Raw genomic sequence first — 13,898 nt, 5'->3', positions numbered from 1 at the left:
AGTATACTTACATATAATAAAAAAAAAAAAAAAAAAAAAAAAAGACTTGGAGAAATAGCCTGCTCCCAGTGGTACACACCTTTAATCCAGGACTAGAAACAGAAACAGGTGGAACCTTGTGAGGCCAGCCTGGTCTACATAGTAAATTCCAGGACAGTCAGGGCTCTATAGTGAGACCTTGTCTAAACAAAAAAGAAAAGAAAAGAAAAAAGCCAAGGAAGCATACAACTCATAAGTCTCAGGAAAATCCCTGAAATTTACCAGATTAACAAGATTACAAAAGCAATAAGGAGTGCAGAAAAGAGAGACTTTCTCACTTGTCCAGCTGCCTGCAAGTCTGCCAGAGAGTTCCAGGGTTCCAACTTTCTTGCATCATCATACTGGCTAGGGTAGGTTTTTGGTGATGTAGCTGCCTTGGGACATCCATGTGCCTTTAAGTAACCACTCACCCATGTGTCTGTAAGAACCCCAGTAAACTCATTGGCTCAGGATGTTGGACTTTGATGGTATTATTACTTTGGTCAGTCATTCCCTTTGTAGGGAGAATTTCTATCATTTCCTGAAAACTCCAAGCTGGGAGCTAAACCTTTATTAACAAACGAGCATTTGAGGAGCATCCAAGAACTACCACCAATATGCCACCTAAGCAAGGAAGTGCATCAAGAAAAAAGATGAAAGGTCCAAAATGAGAAAGGGAAACTGTCGAGGGGATGGGAAAGATGCTCTAGTTAGTGTTGATGGTCAACTCATACTAGAGTCATCTGAGGGGAAAGCCTTCCCTGAGTATTTACCTACCTATGCATATGTGTGGGCCAGGTTGTAAACTGTTAATTGACACCTCTCAATAAACCCACGTCTTTACTTCTGATCCAGCTTCAGTTCATTCAGAAACCCAATAAACCCTTCTTCCCCTAACTTGCTTCCTGGCAGTGTTTTGTCACAATAGAAAGGAAACCAGAACAAAAGGTAAACTCAAGAACTTCTCACACAGTGGTGCCGGGATTGAATACACATTTGTGCACAATACTCAATACTGTGCTAGTGTCCAGAATGATGCTTATAGTTGACAGTGCTGACTTGTGTACTTGAAATCTGGCAAGGAAAAAGACCTGCCACATACACACACCATTGACTCCTTCCTGCAGAGAAGCTCCTTAAGACGGAAGGTAAGCAACTCAAAATAGCTTCAGGAAGTCCCTGAAACTAAACGGATTCACTAGGTCTCTCCCTCCCCAAAGTTAACAAGAAAGATTTCTGAGATCCATTCTCAGATGAACCAGGCTGGAAAGATTCCAAGACTAGATCAGCTGCCTGGATCAAGCAGAAATTAGCACAGCTATATGGAAGAGGTCTGGACCAACTGTGTCACTTAGAAGTGATACTCTCCTACCCATTGAGCTGCCTGCAGGCCGTGCAGTGTGCCCCAGATTCCCAGATTTTGTGAGTTGGTACCACTGCTGGGGTGGATATTTATGATACAGCTGTCTTTGAGTCATGTCTGCTCCTGAAAGTAACTCCTCACCCACATTCCTATAAGTCACCTCAATGAAACTAATTGGTCCAGGGCTAGAGAGATGGTTCATCGGTTAAGAGCACTGACTGTTCCTCCAGAGGTCCTGAGTTCAACTCCCAGCAACCACATGGTGACTCACAACCATCTGTAATGGGGTTTGATGCACTCTTCTGGTGTGTGTGAAGACAGCTACAGTATATTCATAAATAAATAAATCTTAAAAAAATAAACAACCCTTACTGGTTCACTAACTTGGACTTTGGTGGTATCTATACTTTGGCCTGTCATGGGCTCCCTATCTGGGGTGAGTAGACACCCTCAGTAAAACACTCCCATACCCTTCTCTTTCAATTTTAATAGAAAATTTAGTTTCTGCCAGGCTGTAGTGGTGCACACCTTTAATCCCGGCACATGGGAGGCAGAGGCAGGTGTATATCTGAGTTCAAGACCAGCCTGGTCTTCAGAGTGAGCTCCAGGACAGCCAGGGCTGCACAGAGAAACCCTGTTTCAGAAAAACAGGAAAGAAGAAAGGAGAAGGGAGGGGAGGGGTGGGGAGGGGTGGAGAGGGAGGAAGAAAAGGGGGGAGAGGATAGGAAGGGAAGGGAAAAGGAAATTGGTATGTGCACACACATGTAACAAAAATAATAACAATAAAATCTAAAGGTGCTATCTTGTCTCCAGGAAATAACTAAGGGCCTAAGTTCAACCCGGCAGTCCTCTCCCTGCTACAGTCAGGCATCATCCATCAGTCCATCATGTGTGGACTTAGCTTAATCAACGCTGTTCAGTGAGCAGATTTTCTTTCCGGGAGGAAACAGGATTCCTTTGCAGTAATCTCAATAGATGCAACTGAGCTCCATTTCCTGGCTTTGTGATAAAAATTAATTTCCATACTTGAGAAGTAATAGTCCTCACTCTCAGCACTAGAGCAGGAATAAACATCTCATCAATAGTTACTATTACAGCAATGCTGTGCGTCGGGCGGGCAGCCTGTCGGCTGTAAATCCTTTGCAACAGACATGTTATTTCTTCTGGGGGAACAAACAGATTTGTTGTAGATCAGAGAGTCAACTGACAGATGGCCTTTGTATAAACACACCATTTGTATAAATAAACTACATTTTTACCACGGCATTCGGCATTTGTAGATTTGGAGGAAAATCAATGCCCCCATTCTTTAGAATCGGCCCAAGCTGGAAAAGGCAATTCTGTGTGTGAGTGCTGTGATGCCGCACAGATCTGCTGAGACAGATGCTGAGTCCAACCCTCGGGATGCTTGCTGCCACTGCCATCACAAGCCCTGGCTAGAGGTAGCAGAGTGATCTCCGAGACAGTGTCCCAGGGCAGAGTGAGCTATCAGCTGGCACGCCCCACGAGCCCTGTGTCTGTTGCCGTTAAGCTTCATGATACCATGTGTCTCGCTCTTCCTAAGCACAACTTTGCATAACTGGGACTGATGGTGTGCTTGTCTAAAAGACCTGGGATATTTCACTTTGCTTCACAACACAGCTCATCGCTTAGATGCTAAATATCTGGTAAGATTCCTTTAAACTCCTGACCAGCCTTGACTCTGAGCGTAATGCCGTCTCGGTCATGCACACTGTAGCTGTGAACCTGTAACACACACACGTCCAATATTAACATATTCGAGCACAAATATGCATGATGCGCATTTATATATGTGCATCTGTACACTTACTGACACTAAATACTCTGTTCTCAGATTTTCTTCTCATTCTTAAATTACCATAGAAAGAAAAAAGAGTTTCCATCTGGAATTTTCATACATACTTATAGGTTTTAGGTTCTTTTAAGGTTTATTTGTGTGTTTGTAAGTATGTCTGTGCAGCACATGCATGCAGTGTCCTCAGAGACCAGAAGAGAGCGCTGGATCTCCTAGAACTGGAGTTACGAATGGTGGCGACCCACAACTGAACCCTCTGCTGGACAACAAGTGCCTCTAACCATTGAGCCATTCTCCAGCTGCCAATACATAGGCTTTTTAATTTAATTTTTTGAAAACTTCATGGATGCGTACTGTATTTATATCATCTGAATCCTCCCTCTCCCCTCCCCAAATCCCTCTCAAATTCATATCCTCTTCTTTAATTAGTTTTATATGTATACACACACACACACACACACACACACACACACATATATATATATATATATATATATATATATATATATATATACATATACACATGTGCATATATTCATATATACACACGTATACATGGTCTTAGGGTTTTACTGCTGTGAACAGACACCATGGCCAAGGCAACTCTTATAAGGACATTATTTACTTGAGGCTGGCTTACAAGTTCAGAGGTTCAGTCCATTATCATCAAGGCGGGAGCATGGCAGCATCCAGGCAGGCATGGTGCAGGAGGAGTTGAGAGTTCTACATCTTCATCTGAAGGCTGCTAGGAGAAGACTGACTTCCAGGCAGCTAGGATGAAGGTCTTAAAGCCCACACCCACAGTGACACACCTACTCCAACAAGGCCACTCCTTCTAATAGTGCCACTCCCTGGACTGAGCATAAACAAACCATCACACACACACACACACACACACACCATATTGAGTCCATGTAGTGTTCGTTCCCCTTATGTCCATGTGTTTAGGGCTGACAACTTGGGCTTGGATAACCCTGTTAGGGGCTTTGTTCCTGGAGAAAACTGATTCTCTCAACAGCCATTGCTTGTCTAAGAAACAGTATTGGCTCAGAATGCCCAACACCAAGTTCTCAGGACAAAGATTTATTTGCCCAAGAGGGGACAGAGGGCAGGGATAAGAGACAAAGATAGGAGATAGAAAGAGAGAGAAGGAAGAGAACAAGGGAGAGGGAGAAAAGGAGAGGAAGCTGGCCAGAGTCCCTTCTTCTTGTACTTCTTCACTGAGGAACAGACCTTGTAAACTCCCCACCTGTGTTGGCATGTCGACTAGTCTGGTCATTATGCATATTGTTGAAATTTCATGGGTGTAGCTTTTCCCCGTTATGGCTCGAAGACCCTACTTAGCAGCAGCTATCCCGTCCCTGTGGCTCTTACAACCTTACCGTGCCCCTGTCCCCACGGACTGTGAGCCTTGGTTACTGGGGTTGTACCAATTAGGCCTGATAGAAAAGGATAGGTTTTTAACTAATGTTTTTCAGAATAGGGACTAGTAAAATGTTTCTCTTGGAGACCAAGATGTGAATTCAATTCTAGTCATAGACAGAAAGGGGGTTGCCTGCACAATGATTGCTTCTGCTCCTTTTTTTTTTTTTTTAAGATATTATCCCCCTCCACGAACAATTAAGATCCTAAAGTCCACAGCTCTGAGCAAGAAAATACAAGTTTAACATTAATCACGCCCACCGTTCAAACTGTAGCGACCTGAGAGGCTTTGCCAGTTCCCAGTTTTAAAAACAAGAGAGATTAACAAGATTGATTGATGGCCCGTGTTTCCCCAGCCAGAAGATATTTTCAAAGACTGTATTTATTCTTTTAAAGTGATTGCTGAGCTGGGCGTTTCATTCACAACCTCAGACCCCTAGACTGCTCTTAAAGAGTGACAGTAGCTGATATATTGGTTGAATTAACAGAGCAGCCAGGCCAGTACACTTCCATCCAGCGGTTTCCAGCCGTCGGTCCACATGCCTGTCTGTATGCCTGTCTGTCTGGGTGAGACTGACTTCTCGGGGGAGAAGAAAAAAACGCAAGCACCCTTACCCCAGGAAAAGAACTTACCACAAGTCACTTAGGATTGTACCTCAGTCCAACTTGGTGGACCGATGTGCTTCTGTTGGGGTCAGTAACAGGAGTATGGGTGATAGATTACGCACTGGACCAGGGATGACTCAAAAGCCGCTACATCAACCAAAAAGCCCAGCCAACACGGGTGGCTGCTCAGGAAAGCTGCAGGCCGGGAGCTCTCGGCACAACCTGCGGGCAAAGCTCTGAGGGTCAGAGAAATCTCTCTGCAACTCAACTGCTCAGTGTCTCTTCCACCACACATCCCGGCTCTCTGTTTTTAGCCCCACCCCCACGCCTTGTAAACTTCCGTTCCTAATTATAGTCACGTGACTGCTTGCCCACTGACTTTCCCCAGGCTCCCGCCTCCCTCTTCGAGGAAAATCTTTAAATTTGGAGGAAGCCATTATACAACTGGCTGTTTCCTTGCTTGCGAATGTTACTCAGTTTGGAGCCAAGGCCAACTTTGACCTTCTTCTTTTTTTTTTTTTTTTTTTTTTNNTTTTTNGAGACAGGGTTTCTCTGTGTATCCCTGGCTGTCCTGGAACTCACTCTGTAGACCAGGCTGGCCTGGAACTCACTCTGTAGACCAGGCTGGCCTCGAACTCAAGAGATTCACCTGCCTCTGCCTCCCAAGTGCTGGGGTTAAACGGGTGCGCCACCACTGCCCGGCTCAGAAGGAAGATTTTTAAAGGGAAGAATTGATGGAGTTATTTTTTTTAAATAGATGACTTGGGGCTGGTGAGGTGGCTCAGTGGCTAAAGGGGCTTGCCACCAGACATGATGACCTGCGTTAAATAAATCCCTGGAACATACACGGTGGGAGGAGACAACTGACTCCCTCATGTCAACCTCAGACTTCCAGATGAGAAGTATGGCACATGTATCCCCCGCCCACACACACACACACACACACACACACACACACACACACACAAACACACACCAGATACACAAATGTCACTGATGTATGAAATAAAACAAATGACTTGCAGATCGATTTCCAGTAGTTCCAACAGAATAGGTCTCTCCACACACAATAACTGCTCCCTGCCCCATAAGGCAGGTCGAGGGCCCTATCCTATTGTAGAACTATTTCAGCTGAATGTTTCTGTTGATAGATTGGGGTTTGTTTCATTTTAACAGGTAACTTTCCAGGTATGTTACTTGGCAACTATAGGCAGTCATTTTGTCCCTATGCCAGGGAGTTAGTTTCCTTTTGATCTATCGCTCCAGCCTTTTGTAGCTGATCAAGGACGAGGTGCTTGCTTCCCTAATTTCCTGCTGAAATGAAGATGCCACATTGTCCGGGAAGGATGGGATGTAGTTAACAACCAAGAGAGGATTCAGACAATGGGGCACTCAACAGAGGCACCTGGTTCACTGACCCGGTTGATGAGACAGGAAGCAGTCACATAGGCTGAACTGATCCACACCAGCTTTCAACCAGCCCTGGGCTCAAAGTGGCTCTTCCTGGATGGCGTCTGCCAGCCGAGTGAAAATCTGCCGAAACAGACACAGACTAGTAAAAGTTTAGGAACTTAAAGGAAAACCATACATTTGGAACTTTCAGGCCCACAGTCCTGGTAGTTGGTGGGGAAAGAGGAGGCGTCTAAAGACCAGAGGAGAGAGAGACCCATCCGTACTCACAAAACTGACCAACTTTCCAAATCACCAGAACCAGGCGGGGGGCAACATCTTGCTTCTTTCCTTGGATGGGGTGAAAGGGTTTTGCAGCTGGAGGCTGAGACAGGGATGAGGTTTGGCTATAGGGGGGTTCTGGGGGGTCCGTATTGGGGATGCACCCAGGAGGCTGGCGAGGGAAAAGCTGTGTCAGACTGTGTGATGTGGAGGAGAGGAAGGAGGGGAACAACTGGGCAAGACTAGGGTCAAGAGGGTGGGGGTAGCGAAAGAAATGGAGGCCCCCACTCTGGCTAGAAGATGCTTTCCAATCGGGGGGGTGGGACAAGTTGGCACCACTAGGAAGGGGTGGGTAAGCAGGATGCCCCTAAAGATTCCACTGAGCGATAAGGTTGGCAAAACTGTCCCTCCCCAACAATAGGGGAATGAGAAGGGGAGATGGGTCCCCAAAACTCAGGCAGGGCCAAGAAGGTGACCCCAGTGTCCAGAGGGAAGGGGATGGTACCGTGATGACCACGCAGGGCTCCCTGCCGGAAATGGCAGAGGTCTGGCCAAGGAAGCCCAGACTCTCTCAGTTGTCCATGCCTAAGAGGTCAAGTAGAGGACAATCTGGGCCTGATGCCCACACGCCCTGAAGGACATGGGGACAGCCGTCAGCCCATTGTCCCTTTTGATGGCACTTTAGACATGGTCAAGGTAGATTATGAGGGCTTGTGCAGGCCCAGGCCCAGTGACTTCTCTGAGGGCATTTGAAGCAGGGACCCAGAAGTTCTCAGGCTTTGGGAGGTGAGAGAGCCCGAGAAGTAGCTACAGCCAGCTGAAAGGCCTCAGTCAGTATCGGGTAGTTTTGTTTTCAGGCTTTTTCATCTCTCCCATGGTATACCTTAAAGGCCAGTGCTAAAACCTCTGCCTGTGGAGTCAGAGGTCCTCTCTCTGGGTGTTTAAATCAGGCCCCAATGTCAGGACAATCTGGAAGATCATAAAGAGCTGTTTCCTGTCTGGGGCCTCAGGATCCAGACTGGCATATTGAAACAGGGCATTTGTAAGGGGGCCTAGGAACTAGGTGAGTCTTTGTGTTTGTTCTGGATGATCTCTTTGGCTTTTTTCATAATTTATTGCTTTAAGGGGAGCCTTACAGAGACCAGGCAGGAGGCAAGTTATACATTGATCCCTGGCTAGTATGTCCCCTGGGGTACTGTAGTTACAGTCAGGGTCTGGTCACAGACCACCTTGGTCTCAACTGAGTAGACAACATTAGTTTGGTGAATTTCATCAGGGTGTGGCCTAGCCTGTTCCTTGAGGAGAAGGTTCTTGGTGAGAATCACAGGAATGTCACAAATGTTGAGCTTGTAAGACTGGGTAATATTGGCTGGAGAGATGGCTCAGCAGCTAAGAGCACTGACTGCTCTTCCAAAGGTTCTTGGTTCAAATCCCAGCAACCACACAGTGGCTTACAAACATCTGTAATGAGAACAGATGCCCTCTTCTGGGGTGTCTGAAAACAGCTACAGTGTACTTACATATAATAAATAAATCTTAAAAAAAAAAAAAAAAAGGACTGGGTAATATATTAGAATTCTTCAATGAAGATGGAAGTATTAGCCTGTAAGACCCCAGTCACTTTTCTATTTGAGTGTTTGCTTAACAAGAAGGGGACATGTACCCTGAGCAGGCTGTCCACCCTGGCAACTTCTGGCAAAGGGAAAAACATGGCCTGGTTAGGCCAGATTAGGCCAGGTAGATGGGTAGATGGAGGTAGGGGAATTCCATGGCAGAGTGGAAGCAAGTAGCCAGAGGACCAAGGAATCCAGGGGGCTCAAAGTGGGTGCCATGGAGGGTTGATATGGATGGCTTGTGGCTGGGAAGGAAGAAGGGAAGCCAAAGGGGCTGGGGAAGAGAGGGAGCAGTGGGTTGAGGCCAATACAGGGCATGGGGGGAGGCTGGGGAGCTGGATTGAAAGCAGTGGAAGAATCATCGCGCTCAGGCTTCATGGTTAGGAGGGGCTGGGTGGAAGAACAGGGAGAACAGAGAGAAAAGAGAGAGAGTTTGGATCAGAGGTAAGAGAAAGCGTGGACATAGGTTCGAAACTCTTCCCCTTTCCAATGATTGCTCGCAGGAGTTCTAAAGGTCCTGAATAACATTGGGATCTAAGCAGGCAGTGGTAGCTCAAGCTTTTAATCCCAGCACTTGGGAGGCAGAGGCAGGCAGATTTCTGAGTTCAAGGCCAGCCTGGTCTACAGAGTGAGTTCCAGGACAGTCAGGGCTATGCAGAGAAACCCTGTCTCGAAAAATCAAAAAAACAAAACAAAATTTAAAAACCCCAAAACATTGAGATCTGGTTGGCCATTTGAATGGAAGACCGGGCCATTTAATCAGTCATCATCACTCATGGGGGTCAGAACTAACAGCCCAAGGAGGCTCGACGTCTGGTACCAGGGCTTTCGATGAGGCCTGAAGGCTTCCCAGAAGGTGATGCCAAACTTAGTTCAGGAACAAGGTCTCATCCACAGGGATGAGGAATGGGGTCCAATAGTATCAGAAAAGCCCCAGGGCATAAGAAGCTGTGGACTCCAGGCATGGGAGGAGGGGAGAGGGCAGAAAAGGGAGTAAAGAACAAAGGGTCACAACAGCCTACAGGAAGCTGCAGGATTGCAGCTCCAAGGATGGGGATGATGGGGTTTGCTAAAGATGACTGTGGGGACATGATCATGCCACCAGACAGAAAACCTGGTAAGGTCGAGCAGATTGAGGAACCAGCTCTTATCATTGAGAACGGTAGGCGCTTAAAACTACTCCTGACCAGGTTCCTGTCCCGGAACACATGATCATGAAACCTGTTTGAGAGGACTGGGACAATCAGTCATCAGCCTCATCAGTCTCCTAGGGACGACACCTGAAGTCCTTCCTCATGCAGATGAGGCATCCCTAACATCTCAGATCAAGCCAATAGAAAGCATCTGCCTCCAGATCCCACCCACCCCGAAAATGTTTATAAGGTCCTATTCACAAGGAATAGGACGAGTTATTTCACCAAAGATCATCTGAGAGTGCCTGTCTTATCGAGCTGCAAGCTTTTGTCACTGAATCTTCCTGCTCGGTGGCCTCGACCTTGGTCCTTAGCTGCCCTCTGTGTCTCAATGCCCCCTGCATATCCAACTCCATAGCAATGGCAGCCTCGGAAAAGGTCCAGCAGCCCACCTTGCTCTGGCTTCCCCTCAGAGAGCCGTAACTCTTTGGCCACTCCAGCCAGCCGGGCTGGAGGCCAACAGTGCCTGGTATGCAGACTGGCAGGTGACCACCTCCAAGAGTACCAGAGGTGTGCCGGGAGTTCAGTGGCCACTTCCTTGGACTCACAGAAGTGTTTACGCTGACTGAAGGGCGGAACTTTCCCAACTACTGCTGGTCGATGGAGTGAGGAGCTACTGAGGAGCCAGCCAGTGAATTTGCTGTAGGTGCACTGGAGGTGACAGGTTGAGTCCTAGTGGAGCTCTGTGGTGATCTGACTATGCTTGGCCCAGGGAGTGGTACCATTAGGAGGTGTAGCCTTGTTGGAGTGGGTGTGGCCTTGTTGGAGGAAGTATGTCACCATGGGGGTGAGCTTTGAGACACTCCTCCTAGCTGCCTGGAAGACCGTATTTTCCTGGCTACCTTTGGATCAAGATGTAGAACTCTCAGCTCCTTCATACATTTGCCTGGATGCTGCCACGCTTCCTGCCTTGATAATAATGGACTGAACCTCTGAAACTGTAAGCCAGCCCCAATTAAATGTTTGCCTTGATAAGAGTTGCCTTGGTCATGGTGTCTGTTCACAGCAATAAAACCCAAACTAAGGCAAGCTCAGACCCTGAGAGGGAGCACAGGCACCGGGAGCATCAAATCTGAGTCACTACACAGGTTTTTTTTTTCTGGCACAAGGGTGTCTTGACAATTGGGAGCCAAGCAACAAACCTCACACAAGAGCTCTATGGGGAAGAACAGAATGGCAGCTGCCTCTGAACCAGGAAAGGAGAAGGACTGAGCAGAGAGGCAGGCTTTTACTGAAGCTTCGGAGTGTCCGCATGCGCAGTGGGCTAGTGGAAAAGGAGGGCGTGGCCGAAAGTATTGCTTGACAGTTAACTCTGAAACATTGTTTGGCTGTTAAACTATGAGGGGGAGGCAGGGCTCTCCAAGTCTAAGTGTTACAGCTCATAGGGGAAAGGTATCCTGGCAGTGTGAGCCAAGGAGTATCACAAAGTCACACTGCACAACAAACCTCAAACAAAAGATTTATTGGGAGAGGGGGAAAAAAACAAACAAACCACACCAGAAAGGCGACTGCAGCTGCTCAGGTGAGAAGCAGCAGAGAACTGAGCTAAAGACAGGATTTATATAGTGTTTCTTGGAGCGGAGAGAAGGAGCTTTCCTAGGTGGCCTGGGATTGGAGGGATTATGTGGCCTGATTGTGGAAAAGACTCAGGGATTGGTGGCATTTTTTTTTTCTGTAGGGCAGGGCCTGGCCATTCTCTGGGAGGGGGGGGTTGAAGGGCGGAGGGGGATAGGAGGTTGCTGGGAATGGCCAACTTCTGTGGGTGGTGCCTGGTCACTGGAGTGCCTGGGGTTTGGGAGCTGGCCACTCAAAGGGCCAGGCCTGGCCACCAGAGTAGCGTGGGAGTGAGACCTGGTGGTTGGAGGTCTCCAGGGGTGGGGTCTACAAGAGGCGTCTCTGTGCACGGCAGAGAAGGCCACCCCTGCCCTTTGAATTGGCATGAACAGCCAACACCAAGCTTTGGAACCTGGAGTCAAGCCAGGGGCAGGGGCTTTTCCCCCTGGCTCTCTACCCTACACATCCCAGTCACTAATGGCCTCAACTCAGAATCAATACATGGATTCATCACATTATACACACACAGGTCAAGGGTTAAGAAAACGTTCCCAATAAAAACTGTCAGCAGCCCACCTCCTACCGTTAGTTAGGCTAACTGCCCGATCTTGAGGATACAGTTTGGGAGCGGTCCAAGAAGCTGTCAATCAAGTGATCCGAGTGCAAAACTCCCTTTGCTTGAAGTTACTCCCCGGACCTCCAGTTAAGGTGGTAACTAAGTGTGAATCAGATGCTGCCCCTCACCAACTCTCTGCCTTAAGATGTGGTACACCTGGAAGGATCAAGCGAGTTAGCATAGATGTGGTGCACCATTCAGTACAACCATCATGGAGCCCATAAGTATGGGCTCTCATTATTATTTATGACTCCACACCTTCCTTGACAGGAGGCTCCCTGAGCTAGCCCGCCCTCTAGATTTAAATTTACGATCCCATCAACAATTAATTGTCCTGTGGTTTTGTAGCACTGGGTTGGGGCGAGGGGGGAGCGAGGAAGTGAACCCAGGGCCTTGGGCAAGATAAGCAAACATTCTACCACTGGGCCACATGCCTGTCTGTTGACTGTTTTAAATGTAACCTAGTTATACACTGTTGTGTGAAAGAATTTTCCTGGGGAGACACAATACACACACACACACACACACACACACACACACACACACATGCACACACGGGTGGGGGTGGGGCAGTAGGTTCCTGTACTCATTCATCCCAGGGAAGGAACCTGCCACATATCAAAGTAACAATTACACCTAAGTCAAACTTGGGAACCCATGAGCTTTCGTTGGGGTCACTAACAGAAGTACGGGTAATGGGGTCCTTACAGGACCTGACTCAAAAGCAGCTACATCGCCAAAAAGTCCACCCAACACCAGCGAACCCTCACAAAGCCTGCAACCTTAGAGCTCTCTGCCCAGCTAACTTGTAGGCAGCACAAGAGGTCAGAGAAGTTATCTGCAAGGCAGCTGGTCAGACTCCGGTCCCCAAGTTGTTCACTGTTTCTTTAACCTTGGAGTGAGGCCTTGCTGAATCTTGAAAGTTTCAACTTTCCCAGATCATGCGTGGAGTCTGCTGATGAGCCCCCTCCCCAGCATCCCCTGCTTGGCCTTTGGAAAGAATGTTTCCCTTGGCAGGAAGCTGCTCTAAACAATAAGAGTGGATACCTCTCAGTGGTGGATTTCTGATTCTGTGTTAAAAGCGCCTCATAACATGAGCAGTTGAACTCCATCTGCACATTGGAAGTTGTACATCTGTCCCCTATATTTCCTAAAAAAATTGGAGCTGGTAGAGACTGAATTGGCTGGATGTCTCCTCATGAAAGCTTTGCCTGTGGTTTGCTGGGTGGCCTTGGCTGGGCCATTGCATCTAATCATGTTTTGATTTATGAAGTTTTGATTCTGCTGCTAAACACAGTGCATTATGGAGTTGATGACCACACACACACACACACACACACACATACTTTCACACTCCGAGTGACTGCATCATTTAGAGCTGGTCCCTAACTTCCCACTTCTCAGCTTTACCGTGGCCTGAGAGAATTGCATTCAATAGAAGCCATTCCTGAAGCTGGGCGTGGTGGCGCACACCTTTAATCCCAGCATTTGGGAGGCAGAGGCAGGCAGATTTCTGAGTTCGAGGCCAGCCTGGTCTACAAAGTGAGCTCCAGGACAGCCAGGGCTATACAGAGAAACCCTGTCTCGAAAAAAAAAAAAGAAGCCATTCCTGGAGTTTTGAATCTCCACTCTGTACCAGTGATGTGTGGAGATGCACATCTTTGGGATGCTGGGAGGGGTGAGGAGCCATTACTCCCAACTAGCTAACAGAAGGTTACCAATATGCCACCACACACTGTGCTCAGCCTTAATGTCTTACTCGGCTTTCGCTGGGTTCACAGGGATGTAACCCCATCTTAAGTGGGGTTCTATATCTGCAGAAACTGCCAGAATGAAAGGGGAGGTTCTTGAATAGCCCTCTCGGCTTCCTCCTTTCTCTGGATAGCACATAACCAAATACTAGTTGAGATGAGTTCCAGAGGAGTCACACACATCCAGCCTGTAACCCCTAAATTTGGGGACAGAAGGATCAAGAGTTCAAGGTCCTCCCTGCCTACGCAGCAAGTGCAAGGCTAGCCTAAGCTAC

Source organism: Mus pahari, chromosome 9 (genome assembly GCF_900095145.1).
Source record: "Mus pahari chromosome 9, PAHARI_EIJ_v1.1, whole genome shotgun sequence".
In the NCBI taxonomy this organism is placed as follows: Eukaryota; Metazoa; Chordata; class Mammalia; order Rodentia; family Muridae; genus Mus; species Mus pahari.
The sequence above is the reverse complement of the archived record's forward strand: the minus strand, read 5'-3'. Positions refer to the sequence as shown.